At 42.1% G+C, this 14,798-nt stretch overlaps 1 long non-coding RNA gene across 2 annotated transcripts in view; it reads right to left on the reverse strand.

Moving 5' to 3' along the window:
- Positions 1-13,126, reverse strand: part of LOC139272695 (uncharacterized) — a 142,651-nt gene extending 129,525 nt beyond the window's left edge. For both annotated transcript variants that reach the window (XR_011594945.1, XR_011594944.1), the window contains exons 1-2: positions 12,930-13,126; positions 1,278-1,606 (exon numbers count right to left, since the gene is read on the reverse strand). This is a non-coding gene — a long non-coding RNA (uncharacterized lncRNA). The remainder of the gene's footprint in view (positions 1-1,277; positions 1,607-12,929) is intronic.
- Between the last annotated feature and the right edge of the window lie 1,672 nt (positions 13,127-14,798).

Consider the following 14,798-nt stretch of genomic DNA (forward strand, 5'->3'; position numbering starts at 1 on the left):
TCTGCTTCCTTTTAATTGGCCGGGAATCTCGCTGGGTGGACTTAACAAGCCCAATCAGGATAAAATCACTTCTGCAGATCAGGAGGGAGCCAGTGGTGGGTTGGGACTCTGCTACGGACATTGTCTGCCTCGTTCCCACTTTGGTAGGCGATATTGCAATCAGTACTCCAAGTATGGTTTAACCAAGGTTCGATACAGGTTTAGCATAACTTCTCTTCTTTTCAATTCTATCCCCCTAGAAATAAACCCGAGCACTTGGTTTACTTTTGTTATGGCCTTGTTAACGTGCGTCACAACTTTTAGTAATTTGTGTATTTGTACTCCCTTGCTCCTCTACCCCATTTAGATTCTTATTTTCTAAGTTATATGTGATCTCCTTATTTTTCTTACTAAATTGTAATACCTCACACTTATCTGGAGTTTTTCTTGACATTTTTGCGTGGGAGGAGACATCAGAGAGAAATTTGACAGCGAGTTCCTGCGAGTATATAATGTAAGTATACTTCCTGTACACTCAATGTACAGTTACATAAGACTACTGAATGTACCTTCACACTGTATACACTATTCAGAGGGTGCAACTGGTGGAGACCTAGGGGTCACCTGTACACGACAGGTAACCAGGTATAAAAGGGAGCTCACCATGCTGTACCCTCACTCAGGAGCTGTAATAAATGGACTAAGGTCACCACAGTTTAAGTACAATACCTTGCCTTGTGGAGTCATTACTAGAAGGCTTACAGACACAACGGTTCTCTTATTGAATAAAGCGTGAGTTAAAATCCATGATAGGGCACCTTGTACACATTTGACTGCACGAATCAGGCCGAAAGATAGTATTGTTCCCCACCTTCTAATGTTGTTGTGTTTAAAATGATAAAAGGTAGATGCAGTGTGACTGTTTACTCTGGTGGGGAAATTCAGAACAAGGAGGCATCATTTTTAAATTAGAGTAAGGAGTGAAATCAGGAAGCATTTTTTCACACCAAGGGTAGTGGAAATCCAGAACTTGCTCCCCCAAAAGGCTGAGGATGTTGGTTAAATGATATTGTCAAGACTGAGAGCGATCGACATTTTTCGCTAAGGGTATCATGGGATGGCAGGTAGATAGGTAGGCAAAGGCAGGTAGATAGAGTTGAGGTACAGATCAGCCATGATCTAATAGAAAGGCACAACAGACTCGAGGGGTTGTTTGGCCTCCCTGTTCCCTGGTTAGAGGCTTCATTCCTTGTAATGTTAGTGAGCGGTCAGGTCAATAAATAGATTTCAAAAATTACCTCAAAGGCTCAGTGTCCTTCATGATATGGAGTCATATCTGCCAGGAAACTCCCAGGGTCCTGTCTCTAGTCAGGCTGTCACCTGATATCAGCTACAATTGCCTTCACTGTCCCTTGGCTAGGGAAAGCAAATCAGGCAGAAATCTTGCTTTTGACAACTGTGTATTAGCCCCTTCCAGAAACTGCACATGTTTTGATTACAGGTGAAGACAGCAAAGGGCTTGGGAATGTTGAACAATGTCCTGATGCCCATGAATGACGCATGTCCATTTGCATTGACTGGGGAGTTACTGGAGCCGATAGATCCTTACCCACGCATAAATCACCACCTGCAGGAGAGGAGCAGAGAATATTCATGACATCTTATTTTTAAATGAGCTACTTTCTGAGCTCTAAAAGGGAAACCGTCTAAGGCTGAACCAGACTGTTCGCAACCTTGGTGTCATATTTGACCCTTAGATGAGCTTCCGACCACATATCCATGCCATCACCAAGAATGCCAATTTCCATCTCCATAACATCGCCTGTCTCCGTCCCTGCCTCAGCTCATTTACTGCTGAAACCCTCATCCATGCCTTTTTTACCTCTAGATTTGACTATTCCAATGGATTCCTGGTCGACCTCCTACTTTCTACCCCCAACCACTACCCCCCCACACCGCCCTCCCCCTCCACCCCCACCACCGCAACCTTACCTCTGGAACATCCCTAATTGTAATCGCTCTACCACTATAATCGCTCTACCACTGGCAGCCGTGCTTTCAACTGCCGAGTCCTAAGCTCTGGAATTCCCTCCCTACATTACTCCACTTCGCTAAGGGCCTAAGTTTCGGGTGGAGTTGCTCCTAGCTTTTTGGAGCAACTAGTTTAGTTTGGAGTATGTTAGAAATTGCAATTCTCGGATATTAGTTTGCTCCAGTTCTAGTGAGTTAGTTTAGGTTGGCTTTAGGTAAGGTACTTTTTTTTCAAAAGGGGGTGTATCCAGCCACTCAGGCCTGTTTTGCAAGTTTCGGCAGTGAAAACTTACTACAAACTAATTTAGGATGGAGTAAGTGTCCACTTTTGTAAGTTCTGAAAAACCTTACCGAGAGTTAAGTTTAGTGCAGGCAGAGCCAGAGACGGCTGGTGGGAAGCATTAAACACAAAGGACACATCAACATCACAACAGCGGGGGGGTAAGGGAAGTTAGAGGATTTTCCATAAACACCTTCACAACAACATTAAAGAAGCAAAGTACATTCAAAGCGCTAAGCACTAAACAAAGCAGTACATTTAAAGCACCAAGCACTAAACGAAGCACAAAAAGTAATAAGCAATTAATTAATTAAAAAATAGAAGGAACCCTGCACCTAAAACACCAAGACCAAAGTAATAAGTAATCAATCAATACAAAATAGAAGTCCTACCTTTATGTGAAGGGAAGGTGTCTCTGTCAGTGTCTCTCACTGTAGTGTCTCTCTCTCTGTATCTGACAGTGAGGGGTGCGGGGGGGGGGGGGGGTGTGTGTCTGTGTGTGTGTGGTGTGTGTCTGTGTGTGTGTATGTGTGGGAGTGGGGGAGGGTGTGTGGGAGGGGTGTGTGTGTGTGTGTGTGTGGGGGGGGGGCGGTGGGAGGGTGTGTGTGTGGGGGGGGGGCGGTGGGAGGGTATGTGTGTGTGGGGGGGGTGGGAGGGGGTATGTGTGTGTGTGGGGGGGATGGGAGGGGGTGTGTGTGTGGGAGGGGGTATGTGGGGGGTGGGAGAGGGGTGTGTGGGGGGGGTATGTGGAGGGTGGGAGAGGGGTGTGGGGGGGGTGGGGGTGTGTGGGGGGGGGTGGTGGGGGGTGTGTGTGGGGGGGGAATGTGGGGGGGTGGGTGTGTGTGGGGTGGGGGAGAGGCTGGAAGGAGGCACCCCTGCTCTCTCCTCCAGTCCTTCGATCATTGAGTGCCCCCCAACCCACGCTCCTCCATCCCTGTTGCCACGCTCCCCACCCCGGTACCTACTCCCCCCCACTACCGGTACCCACGCTTCCCCTCCTCCCGGTACCCCCCCACCCCCCGGTACCCATGCTCCCCCCCTCCCGGTACCCACGCCCCCCCATCACCCGGTACCCAAGCCCCCCCCCCCCCGGTACCCATGCTCCCCCACCTCCCGGTACCCACGCGCACCCCCCCCGGTACCCACGCCCCCCCCCCCGGTACCCACGCTTCCCCCCCCCGGTACACACGCCCCCCCCTTCTCCCGGTACCCACGCTTCCCCCCCCCCCGGTACCCACGCCCCCCCCCTCCTCCCGGTACCCACGCTCCCCCCCGGTACCCATGCTCCCCCGAGCCATTGCGCAGACGCACATGCTCCAACGCGCCTGCGAAACACTGCCGGCACTGAGAAGAAGGCATGATCCCTAGCCCCGCCCCCCCTGCAGGCAGACTTCTCCCCAGGGAGACTACGCTGTGCCACGCCACGCCATGGTCCAGGAGGACCGGAGAATTGCTGCAGACTATTCCGGCGCACCTTCGAGCCCAGGCAGGTCACGTAAGTCTCGGAGGTGCACCGTTTTCACCAGATGCCGTAACTTGGGCCCTAAGTCTCTCTCCTCCTTTTAAGATGCTCCTTAAAGCCCATCTATTTGACCAAGCTTTTGGTGATTTGCCCTAATATTTCCTTATGCGGCTGAGGGTCAAATTTTGTTTCATAACACTCCTGTTGTTGGGGCGTTGTAATATGTTAAAGGCGCTATATAAATAAAAGTTGTTGTTGTTTTTAAAGTTAAAAAAGAACACTGTTTTGTTTAAGCAGGGCCTGAACATCAAATCACTCCTGATTTTAATTATGGCATATTGCTGCTTTAAACTCACTAATAAGAGTGGAAGAGGAAACCATAATATAAGCAATTTCAATTAAGTATTTTTATTGAATACTTAAAGTTCCAAGAATAACAGTGTAATTGCCTTGTTATAATTATTAATGTGTCATTACATTTATTCTCCTGGAACTACTCCACAATGTAATTCTATGTAACAAATTCTCAGACTCTTGGAAGGGATACAAGATGAAGCTTGTTGTTTGAGAGGTGATTCTTTTCTCACCCCGAACCTCCAACATATCTCTCTCTCCATTACAACCTGTGTTGTGTCTCTTTGTTTTAGGTACTGTTATGTTATTGGTCCTCTGAACGTTCCTTGTATGTTCCTCCTAAGTTCCAAATACACCTCCTTTACATTTTTAATTGACTCTGCATTCTCATTGTGTTGACATTGAGACTTATCAAATTGTTACCCATTCTCTTTGCTATCTCAGAACCGCAAGGCTTCTTACCTCACTCAGCCTTTGCTTGCTCTCATGTTAAAACCTAACTCAGCCATTACCTCACTATTATAAGAACATAAGAACATAAGATATAGGAACAGGAGTAGGCCATATGGCCCCTCGAGCCTGCTCCACCATTTAATAAAATCTGATCATGGATTCAGCTCCACTTCCCTGCCCACTCCCCATAATCCCTTAGCCCCTTATCATTTAAGAAACTGTCTATTTCCGTCTTAAATTTATTCAATGTCCCACCATCCACAGCTCTCTGAGGCAGCAAATTCTACAGATTAACAATCCTCTGAGAGACAAAATTTCTCCTCATCTCTATCTTAAATAGGCGGCCCCTTATTCTAAGATCATGCCCTCTAGTTCTTGTCTCCCCCATCAGTGGAAACATCCTCTCTGCATCCACCTCGTCAAGTCCCATCATCATCTTATACGTTTCGATAAGATCACCTCTCATTCTTCTAAACTCCATTGAATAAAAGCCTAGTCAATCCAGACTTTCTTCATATGTCAGTCCTGTCATCCCGAGAATCAGTCTGGTGAACCTTCACTGCACTCCCTCAATAGCAAGAATATCCTTCCTCAGATTAGGAGATCAAAACTGTACACAATATTCAAGGTGTGGCCTTACCAAGGCCCTGTACAACTGTAGTAAAATCTCCCTGCTCCTATACTCAAATTCTCTCGCTATGAAGACCAACATGCCATTTGCCTTCTTCACCGCCTGCTGCGCCTGTATGCCAACCTTCAATGACTGATGTACCATGACACCCAGGTTTCATTGCACCTCCACCTTTACCAATCTGTCACCATTCAGATAATAATCAGCCCTCCTGTTTTTACCACCAAAGTGGATAACCTCACATTTATCCACATTGTACTGCATCTTCCATGTATTTGCCCACTCACCTAACCTGTCCAAGTCACCCTGCAGTCTCTTAGCATCCTCCTCACAGCTCACACTGCCACCCAGCTTAGTGTCATCTGCAAACTTGGAGATATTACATTCAATTCCTTCATCTAAATCATTTATGTATATTGTAAATAGCTGGGGTCCCAACACTGAACCCTACGGCACCCCACTAGTCACTGCCTGCCATTCTGAAAAGGACCCATTTATTCCAACTCTCTGCTTCCTATCTGCCAACTAGTTCTCTATCGACGTCAATACATTACCCCCAATACCATGTGCTTTAATTTTTCACACTAATCTCTTGTGTGGGACCTTGTCAAAAGCTTTTTGAAAGTCCAAATACACCACATCCACTGGTTCTCCCTTGTCCACTCTACGAGTTACATCCTCAAAAAATTCTAGAAGATTTGTCAAGCATGATTTCCCTTTCATAAATCCATGCTGACTTGGACCGATCCTGTCACTGCTTACCAAATGCGCTGCTATTATGTTTTTAATAATTGATGCCAACATTTTCCCCACCACCGATGTCAGGCTGACCGGTCTATAATTCCCTGTTTTCTCTCTCCCTCCTTTTTTAAAAAGTGGGGTTACATTAACTACGCTCCAGTCCATAGGAACTGATCCAATGTTGGAAAATGACCACCAATGCATCCACTATTTCTAGGGCCATTTCCTTAAGTACTCTGGGATGCAGACTCTCAGGCCCTGGGGATTTATCGGCCTTCAATCCCATCAATTTCCCTAACAAAATTTGGGGAAAATAAGGATTTCCTTTAGTTCCTCCTTCTCGCTAGACCCTCGTTCCCCTAGTATTTCCGGAAGGTTATTTGTGTCTTCCTTAGTGAAGACAGAACCAAAGTATTTGTTCAATTGGTCTGCCATTTCTTTATTTTCCGTCATGACTTCACCTGATTCTAACTGTAAGGGACCTATATTTGTCTTCACAAATCTTTTTCTTTTCATGGATTTGTAGAAGCTTTTGCAGTCAGTTTTTATGTTCCCTGCAAGCTTACTCTCATATTCTATATTCCCCCCCCTCCTAATTAAACCCTTTGTGCTCCTCTGCTGAATTCTAAATTTCTCCCAGTCCTCAGATTTGCTGCTTTTTTTGGCCAATTTATAAGCCTCTTCCTTGGATTCAACACTATCCCTAATTTCCCTTGTAAACTACGGTTGAGCCACCTTCCCCATTTTATTTTTATGCCAGACATGGATGTACAATTGTTGAAGTTCATATGTTATACATTTGAATAAATTGTTAGCGGGAAACTCCAGTCTTTGTATTAACAAAAATTCACCACTGACAATTTTGTAGGTATTTCATTATTACATAATATATAGGGCAGCATTATTTCACAGTAATCAATTGCACATTAAATTCTGGACATGTTATACAATTGCATCACAAATGTATGGTCATCAGCATATATCACAGAAGGCAGCATCCTGGCTGTCGATATCTGTCACCTTGTCCATTACTAAAATCCTCCCCAAGAGAAAGATCTGTTAAAGATAGCATTATTCCTCATAACAGTGACAAATGGTGGAAGTGATTCACTGACAATCACCTTGACTTGAGTAAATGTATTGCATGGACATTTGTGGGTTCAATCCTTGGTCTATGCTAAGTTAGCTGATTTTGCTCAAGGATATCAGTAGAGGCACACAATTGGCCATGGTATTTCTGAGCTAGAGGACAACATCAACCAGTATTCCCATTCCTAATTTCCCACATTACACAGTGACTACAATGGCTGTAAAGTGCTTTGGGATGTCCTGAGATCATGAAAGGCACTAAAAAATGCAAGTTTTTTCTTTGTTTAATCACTGTAACTGTGACCATTGATGGAAAGTGTGTAAATGTGAACATTGATTAAAGTCATTGGGATCAGCCCTTCGTCAACCGCAGTGTCAGCCATAGTTCAGTTGGTAGTACTCTTTCCTTTGAGTCAGAAGGTTGTGGGTTCAAGTCCCACTCCAGAGACTTGAGCAGAAAAATCTAGGCTGACACTTCAATGCAGCACTGAGGGAGTTCTGTACTGTTGGAGGTGCTGTCTTTCACATGAGATGTTAAACTGAGGCCCTGTCTGCCCTCTCAGGTGGCGGTAAAAGATCCCATGGCACTATTTCGAAGAAGAGCAGGGGAGTTATCCCCGGTGTCCTAGCCAATATCTCCCTCAATCAACATAACTGAAACAGATTATCTGGTCATTACCGGATGTTTGTGGCAGCGTGCTGTGCGCAAATTGACTATCGTGTTTCCTTCATTGCAACATTACAACAGTGACTACAATTCTAAAGTACTTAATTGGCTGTAAAGTGCTTTAGGACATCCGGTGGTCGTAAAGGCACTATATAAATGCAAGTCTTTTTATATACCTCTCCCGATTTTCATTTCCATTTGGAGAAATGTATAACGGGCGATTGATCCAAGAGTCAGAATTACCCCCATTGATTGAGGGCAGGGTAGGACTAGGTTGTGAGGCCCCTGTATTACCAAATAGCCTGCAAACACATGCAGTCTAAATTCACACGTGAATAATGACTACTTGGGCAAAATACTGGAGCTAAATTTAATTTGAGATCCTTTTTAAGCCACCCTTATTTCAAGCTGAGGATGATTTACCTTTCAATGAAGTTGCGCACAGCATGCTGCCACAAACATCTGGTAATGACCAGATAATCTGTTTTTTAGTGATGACTGAGGGATAAATATTGGCCAGGACCCCAGGGATAACTCCTCTGCTCTTCTTCGAAATAGTGCCATGGGATCTTTTACCTCCACCTGAGAGGGCAGACAGGGCCTCAGTTTTTGGAGCATGTCACTCATCACTGAAGCGAAAGGTAGTAAAGTAGAAAATTGGAGGGGAAAATGTAATATAATGAAAACAATCTCATGGCAGGGTTCAATGACAATAAATCACCACCTGGATTATTCAACAAGTTTGCTTGCTGTAATTACTTCCACCCAACAATTATTCCATTTATTATTGTCATTGAATTTTTGCTATCTAAAACAAAGTATAGAAATATCATGAAAGTGTTCAGTGTGATTGAATTATGATTTGCCTTTCTTTTGCACTTCAAGCATGGTTTGAAAAAAATGTAAAAATTATATTCCTCAGTAGATTATGTATTTGTTGACAACTTTAATTGAATTAGAGATTATGACATGTTTTTCAATTTCTTAAAAATTGTCTAATTTTGAGATTTTTTTAAACAATATATCTCAATAAGAGCTGTATAACTGTAACATGATTATAGGTCGAATGGGATTAAAGATACCAATGACTGTATTGAGTTAATTCTAACAAGAGCTCGTTGCTCAACTCCATTGAAAGGTAAATTATCCTCAGCTTGAAATAAGGGTGACTTAAAAAGGATCTCAAATTAAATTTTGCTTCAATTACTTAATACTTTGAAATATTTCAGAGCGCAAATATTGAAAGGCAACTCAAAGTGAATTAGTAGAGATCTTAGCCTAATTTAATTAGTGCACTTTAACCATCATCTGCTAAAGCTGCAGAGCTCAACGTTGTAAACTGACTGAAGAACCTAATGTGACTCCGTTTTCTTGACCATATGTGCCATGCATACTTGCAATAGGCAGGCCACCAAAAGAGTAAACTCTTATTGAAAGCAAAGATCAATGTAATGCTATATCCTCTCTAACTGTTTCCTGTTCCTGTCCTATATTATAATGTTATGCTTCATTTATTATAATACACATGAATGATCTCCAGAAGACACTTCCTACTGTTCAAGCATGCATGGAATTCATTCTACAAGTTCCTATGTTTAGAATAACTAACCCAAATTATTATTTGCACATACATGAAACAGGATGTATAACATAAAATATTTATCATTTAAAATAGCTGCCACCGCATTTTACTCACAATGTATGGGAGCAGGCACTGAATACGTGCAGATCAGTAAAACTAGTGCTTTTAGACTGACAAGCTGCACATAAAGTGAAGCTTATTGAGCAGGCAGCACACTTCATGAAAGTAGGACTTAAAGGAGAAGTATATTCTACTGAATTACTGTGTAATGCTAAAAGTTATAATGGGAGGTAGCTCAACTGCCTCTTGTTGCCTCATTTTATGGTTTACAATTGCTAGTTTGACAATATTCTGCCTTAAAAATGCGCATTACAAAAAAACTGATGGAAGGTGGCTACTGGAGTCAGAATCTGGGTATGTAAGAAAGAGATGGAACGAAAAATGTGTCCACAGAGATTTGAGATAGCTTATTGTCAATGGTTCGTCTGCAACTGAAATACACGAGAGAAAGTCTCACAGAAAAACTATTGGGAATAAATCAACTTAAAATCATGTTCACATTTACAATGTGTTTCTTTACGAGTTTAAGACCAACAGGATCAGGATGCCAAATCCATTGTGAAGAGTTCTTTTCAGTATATTGGTCATCATCATAGGCAATCCCTCGAAATCGAGGAAGACTTGCTTCCACTCTAAAAGTGAGTTCTCGGGTGGCTGTACAGTCCAATACGGGAATTACAGTCTCTGTCACAGGTGGGACAGACAGTGGTTGAAGGAAAGGGTGGGTGGGGAGCCTGGTTTGCCACACGCTCCTTCCACTGTCTGCGCTTGGTTTCTGCATGCTCTCTACGACGAGACTCGAGGTGCTCAGTGCTCTCCCGGATGCTTTTCCTCCACTTTGGGCGGTCTTGGGCCTGGGATTCCCAGGTGTCGGTGGGAATGTTACACTTTATCAAGGAAGCTTTGAGGGTGTCCTTGAAGCGTTTCCTCTGCCCACCTCGGGCTCGCTTGCTGTGTAGGAGTTCCAAGTAGAGCACTTGCTGAGGGAGGCTTGTGCAGGTAACACAGCGGCATGATTTGCTGATGCTGATTAAAATATAAATGTGCACAACTGAGCTGCAACTGATGCGCACAGTTTAAAATTAATATTAGCAGGCAAGTCTGTGAGCAACAAACAGGAGAATATGGACACAGCTGAAAGCTCAGCACAGCATCCAAAACACATGCAGATTTTGAATCAGCTTCTCATGTACCCCAACGCAAGAGTGAGCTGGAAGAGGTAGAAATTCATCTCGAGCGATGGCGCAAAGCAGGGTGTATCGGATCGGCCTCCCGTTATAAGCAGCGCCTGATTTTCAGTTGCATTGACTGCAATGGAGCTGAATATCAGGCACTGCGTATAACAGATAGTCGATCTGATACTGCTCGCTTTGTGCCGTCGACCGAGATAAATTTCTACCCAGCAGCTTTTTAGTTGAGAAATATCCAAAAATATGTGTAACATGTTGCCATTCAATTCTGTACGCATTTATTCCTTAAAATGTTTGTTTATTATGTAGGATGGTGCTTCCTAGCAGCTACTGGCAAATAGCAAGTACGTTTGGAAAGCCACTGGTTAGCTGGCTGAACAAAGCAGTGCCTGGGGGTTATTGGTATTTATGGAGAAGAATAAATTCCATCCCACATTAAAATATGAAATCTAAAACTGAAGAAGGATTGGCGTAAGACAAGATACAAACTGGGACATAGCACTCACATTAACCAAATCATCATCTGCCAGACTACTCTTGGAACAGAGAACTTCCGAATCAACGTTAAAAGGGAAAGATTTTTTCTGTGCACTCTGTGTCACAAAATCGCAAATCTCTTTCTAAAGAATGAGCTGACGATTTTGTTTGGAAAGGTGTGCAGAGGAGATCTTCCGTGTGAAAAAGCATGGAAATCAGTCAAAAGGCAGCAAGAAGAAAAATGCATGCAGAAGGCAAGTGTGATTAGAAAGAAGAAGAAAGACTTGCATTTATATAGCGCCTTTCATGACCACCAGACATCGCAAAGCGCTTTACAGCCAATGAAGTACTTTGGAGTGTAGTCACTGTTGTAATGTAGGAAATACGGCAGCCAATTTTTGCACACAAGCAAACAGCAATGTGATAATGACCAGATAATCTGTTTTTTTTGTTATGTTGATTTGAGAGATAAATATTTGCCAGGACACCGGGAATAACTTCCCTGCTTTTCTTCGAAATAGTGCCGTGGGATCTTTTACATCCACCTGAGAGCAAAGGGTGCCACGGTTTAATGTCTCATCCAAAAGAAAATCAAAATCTATCAGTGCAGATCAGGCTTTACATTAAATTTAATGTTCTGAATTTTCACGCCAACTTAAATTAACGTCTTAGAAGGTGTTAAGGAAAATGGAAATAAAAACTTGTGTGGTTTATTTGACAAATTCTCTCCTTATTTTAATGTAAAATAATTATATAACTTTAATCTTTAATATAACTATGGTGGACTTATTTGTGTTTTTCCCACAAGTGGTTGGCATTATTTAAAGAAACAAATTGTTATTTTGACTATTTCCTGTAATTATTTTTTGAATTCTTTTTCCTTATTTTTTGTTATTGACCTTTTTTTTTATCAGTACATTTACCAGCTGCATTAAATTACCTTGTGAGTTTGGGGAGAGCTGTCTCTGTGTCACATGACAGAGCTGTAAATGCCTCCCTAGTTTTATGGGCTGTGACTAAGATCAGACAGTATATAAGAATTGAAGTTACTGAGCTGACAAGTTAATGTTCACAGATAGAAGCACAGCACAGAAATAAATAACTTGAAAGGATTAAAAAAACAGCAAAATATGTCGAACAAAAACACTGTAAAAGACGTAGATAGCTACACTGTGGGGCCATTAAAACAGTTAATAGAGTTCAGTACTAGAGATAAATGGTATTAAAGCCTAGATTTTCATGCCGCCAGAACTGTAACACCAGCATTTGTATGATCTTTATCCTGGAGATATCATTAAAATGAGAGTTTCAGACTGTGCTCTATCCCCCTGTACCTTTAATGCAGGTCTTCCTTTATGGAAATACATGTTTCAATCTTGTTGCCAGCAGGATACCCAATTACACCTTTCTAGAAGATGGACACCAGTCCCTGCCATAGTGTTTCAGAAACAATCTTTCCATCATCCCTGCTGCCAGACTGGAACCCTAACCTCAGCGAAACATGCATTCAAATGCTGTTTTCCAGCGACGATCAGTGGGGATTGAAACAATCATTGTTGTTTTTAAATATTTCACTCTCTCAACACGAACAGTCAAGAAAATAATGACGGGTGTGGATAATTCCGCTCTCAAAAATTAGGATAAATGACAAGAGCGGAGGATTACTAAATCGGGCCGGAGCAGAGTTGTCCGTTAGTTCTGCTGGAAGGAACCCTACTGCTTGCAAACACCAAATTCCAGTCCTAAGTTCCAATAACTAGTGTGATAGTAACCAGAATTGGTTTTGCTTTTGTGAGAAGATGCAATAAGTTGTTGGTATTTACCAGTAGTCTGCAACCATGCATCTGGTAAATTTTGCTCAGGCAAAGGAACGTTTGAATAATCATTAATCTCAGCTATTTATAATGGTATAAAATACATGATGAGTGCTCACCTGATGGGCAAATACATTGCATGCTGTGGGAGTAAACCATGGGTCTTTGCATTTGATTCCCGATTTGTACTCAGTTAGCAGGCCTCAACCATGGCAGCAGTTAGGTTGGGACAATTATCCTCTGTCACCAATTAGAGAGGGGATAAATTTTCCAAAGTTCCTACTCCAAATCACTGACTCCTGTTATAGAGTGTTCTTCTGTAGCTGTCAGGTGAGGATAGAACATAAGAACATAAGAAATAGGAACAGGAGTAGGCCATATGGCCCTTCAAGCCTGCTCCGCCATTCAATATCATACTGACTGATCATGGATTCAGCTCCACTTCCCTGCCCGCTCCCCATAACCCTTTATTCCCTTATCGCTCAAAAATCTGTCTATCTCCGACTTAAATATATTGAATTCAACCCCTCGAGCCAGTTCTGCCATTCAATAAAATCATGTATGATCTTCTACCTCAACTCCACTTTCCCGCCTTTGTTCTGTATCCCTTGATACCTGTACCTAACTAAAATCTATCGATCTCAGTCTTGAAAATTTTGATTGACCAAGCATCTACAGACTTTCGGGAGAAATTTTCAGATTTTCTACTACCCTTTGTGTGAAAAAGTGCTTCCTGATGATAACAGTTTTAACACCATTCGGAATACAAAATATTTCTTGGTACTTCAGGGAAGAACCTATTAAAAATATCCAATCATTAAAAGTAGCAAGTTAATGTAAAAATTTATTAGAGATAGGTGGCATGTGAATCTGATGAAGTCCAGAAGGAATTGTCCAAATTGAATTAAAAGTCATATGGATATATTGTAAATCATACGCTAGTTATTCAAGGGTTGAGTGTTCCTTCCATTGGGAAAGCAGAAGTGATCTTGACTATTTTCTGTTAGTCAAAATAATCTTTCATCGGCAAAAATCACAGCTATTAAAATAAATGTTTGAGTGTCGGGAAGTGATGTTTGATTTAGTTGAAGGTTAGAGGTGTCTTCTAACAAGCACAGAGATATCGAGTTGGGAATAGAAACCTGATATGTGGAGGATATGTGAAGGGGAAGAAACATGTGGTACTTGGAGTGAGGTGTCAAAGTTTATGCAATCTGGAGCCTGAAGGAATAGTAGTAACGTTTGGAAGAAATATTGTAACTGAAGCAAGGCCAAGGATAGAAGAGTTCCTGTCAGACAATTAAACTTTAGAACATTAGTAGTTTATGTACTGCCATTTGTTTTATGGCATTTGAGCTAACACTTTTGACTTATTGCATAATGGTCAGTGCTATTAATCTTTCAAATGTCAAATTAGTTTTGCAATTTTTACATGGGGACTACAGGTCTCTTATATAAACAGTTCAAAGTCCTTAATCGGCTCATTAATGTGAAAACTAGCATTAAAAATTATGTAAATTATCTACAAAATTCAACTTGTATAAATTATTGAAAAGAACAAATTATGTTTTTAATTCATTATTAAATATTGCAAATGAATAACTACATAGATGTTTATCAAAAGGAGCTGTGATATTCGGTGCAAAACCTTTACTGGAAGTTTGGGGTGGAAAACACACATGAACACACATACACAAATACGCACACACACGAACTCACTCACACACAGACACACACACACACACACATGAACACACACGAAAATGAACACATCACACACATATTCATTTCTGATGCTGCTGGGATCACCCTGTGTTGTGTTGAAATATGTGGGCTTTTCCTTACCATGCTGCGTCCACATACTGGGTGAGCTTTTTGGAACATCCATCTCTTCCATCTTTGGGGTCAAATGTTGGTTCTGAACTTGGAGAGAGATGGCTTCCAAAGCTTGACCAATGTGCTGGCACACAGTATTGAGAGAAAAACCT

The sequence above is a fragment of the Pristiophorus japonicus genome, chromosome 9 (assembly GCF_044704955.1).
Source record: "Pristiophorus japonicus isolate sPriJap1 chromosome 9, sPriJap1.hap1, whole genome shotgun sequence".
NCBI classification, from domain to species: Eukaryota; Metazoa; Chordata; class Chondrichthyes; family Pristiophoridae; genus Pristiophorus; species Pristiophorus japonicus.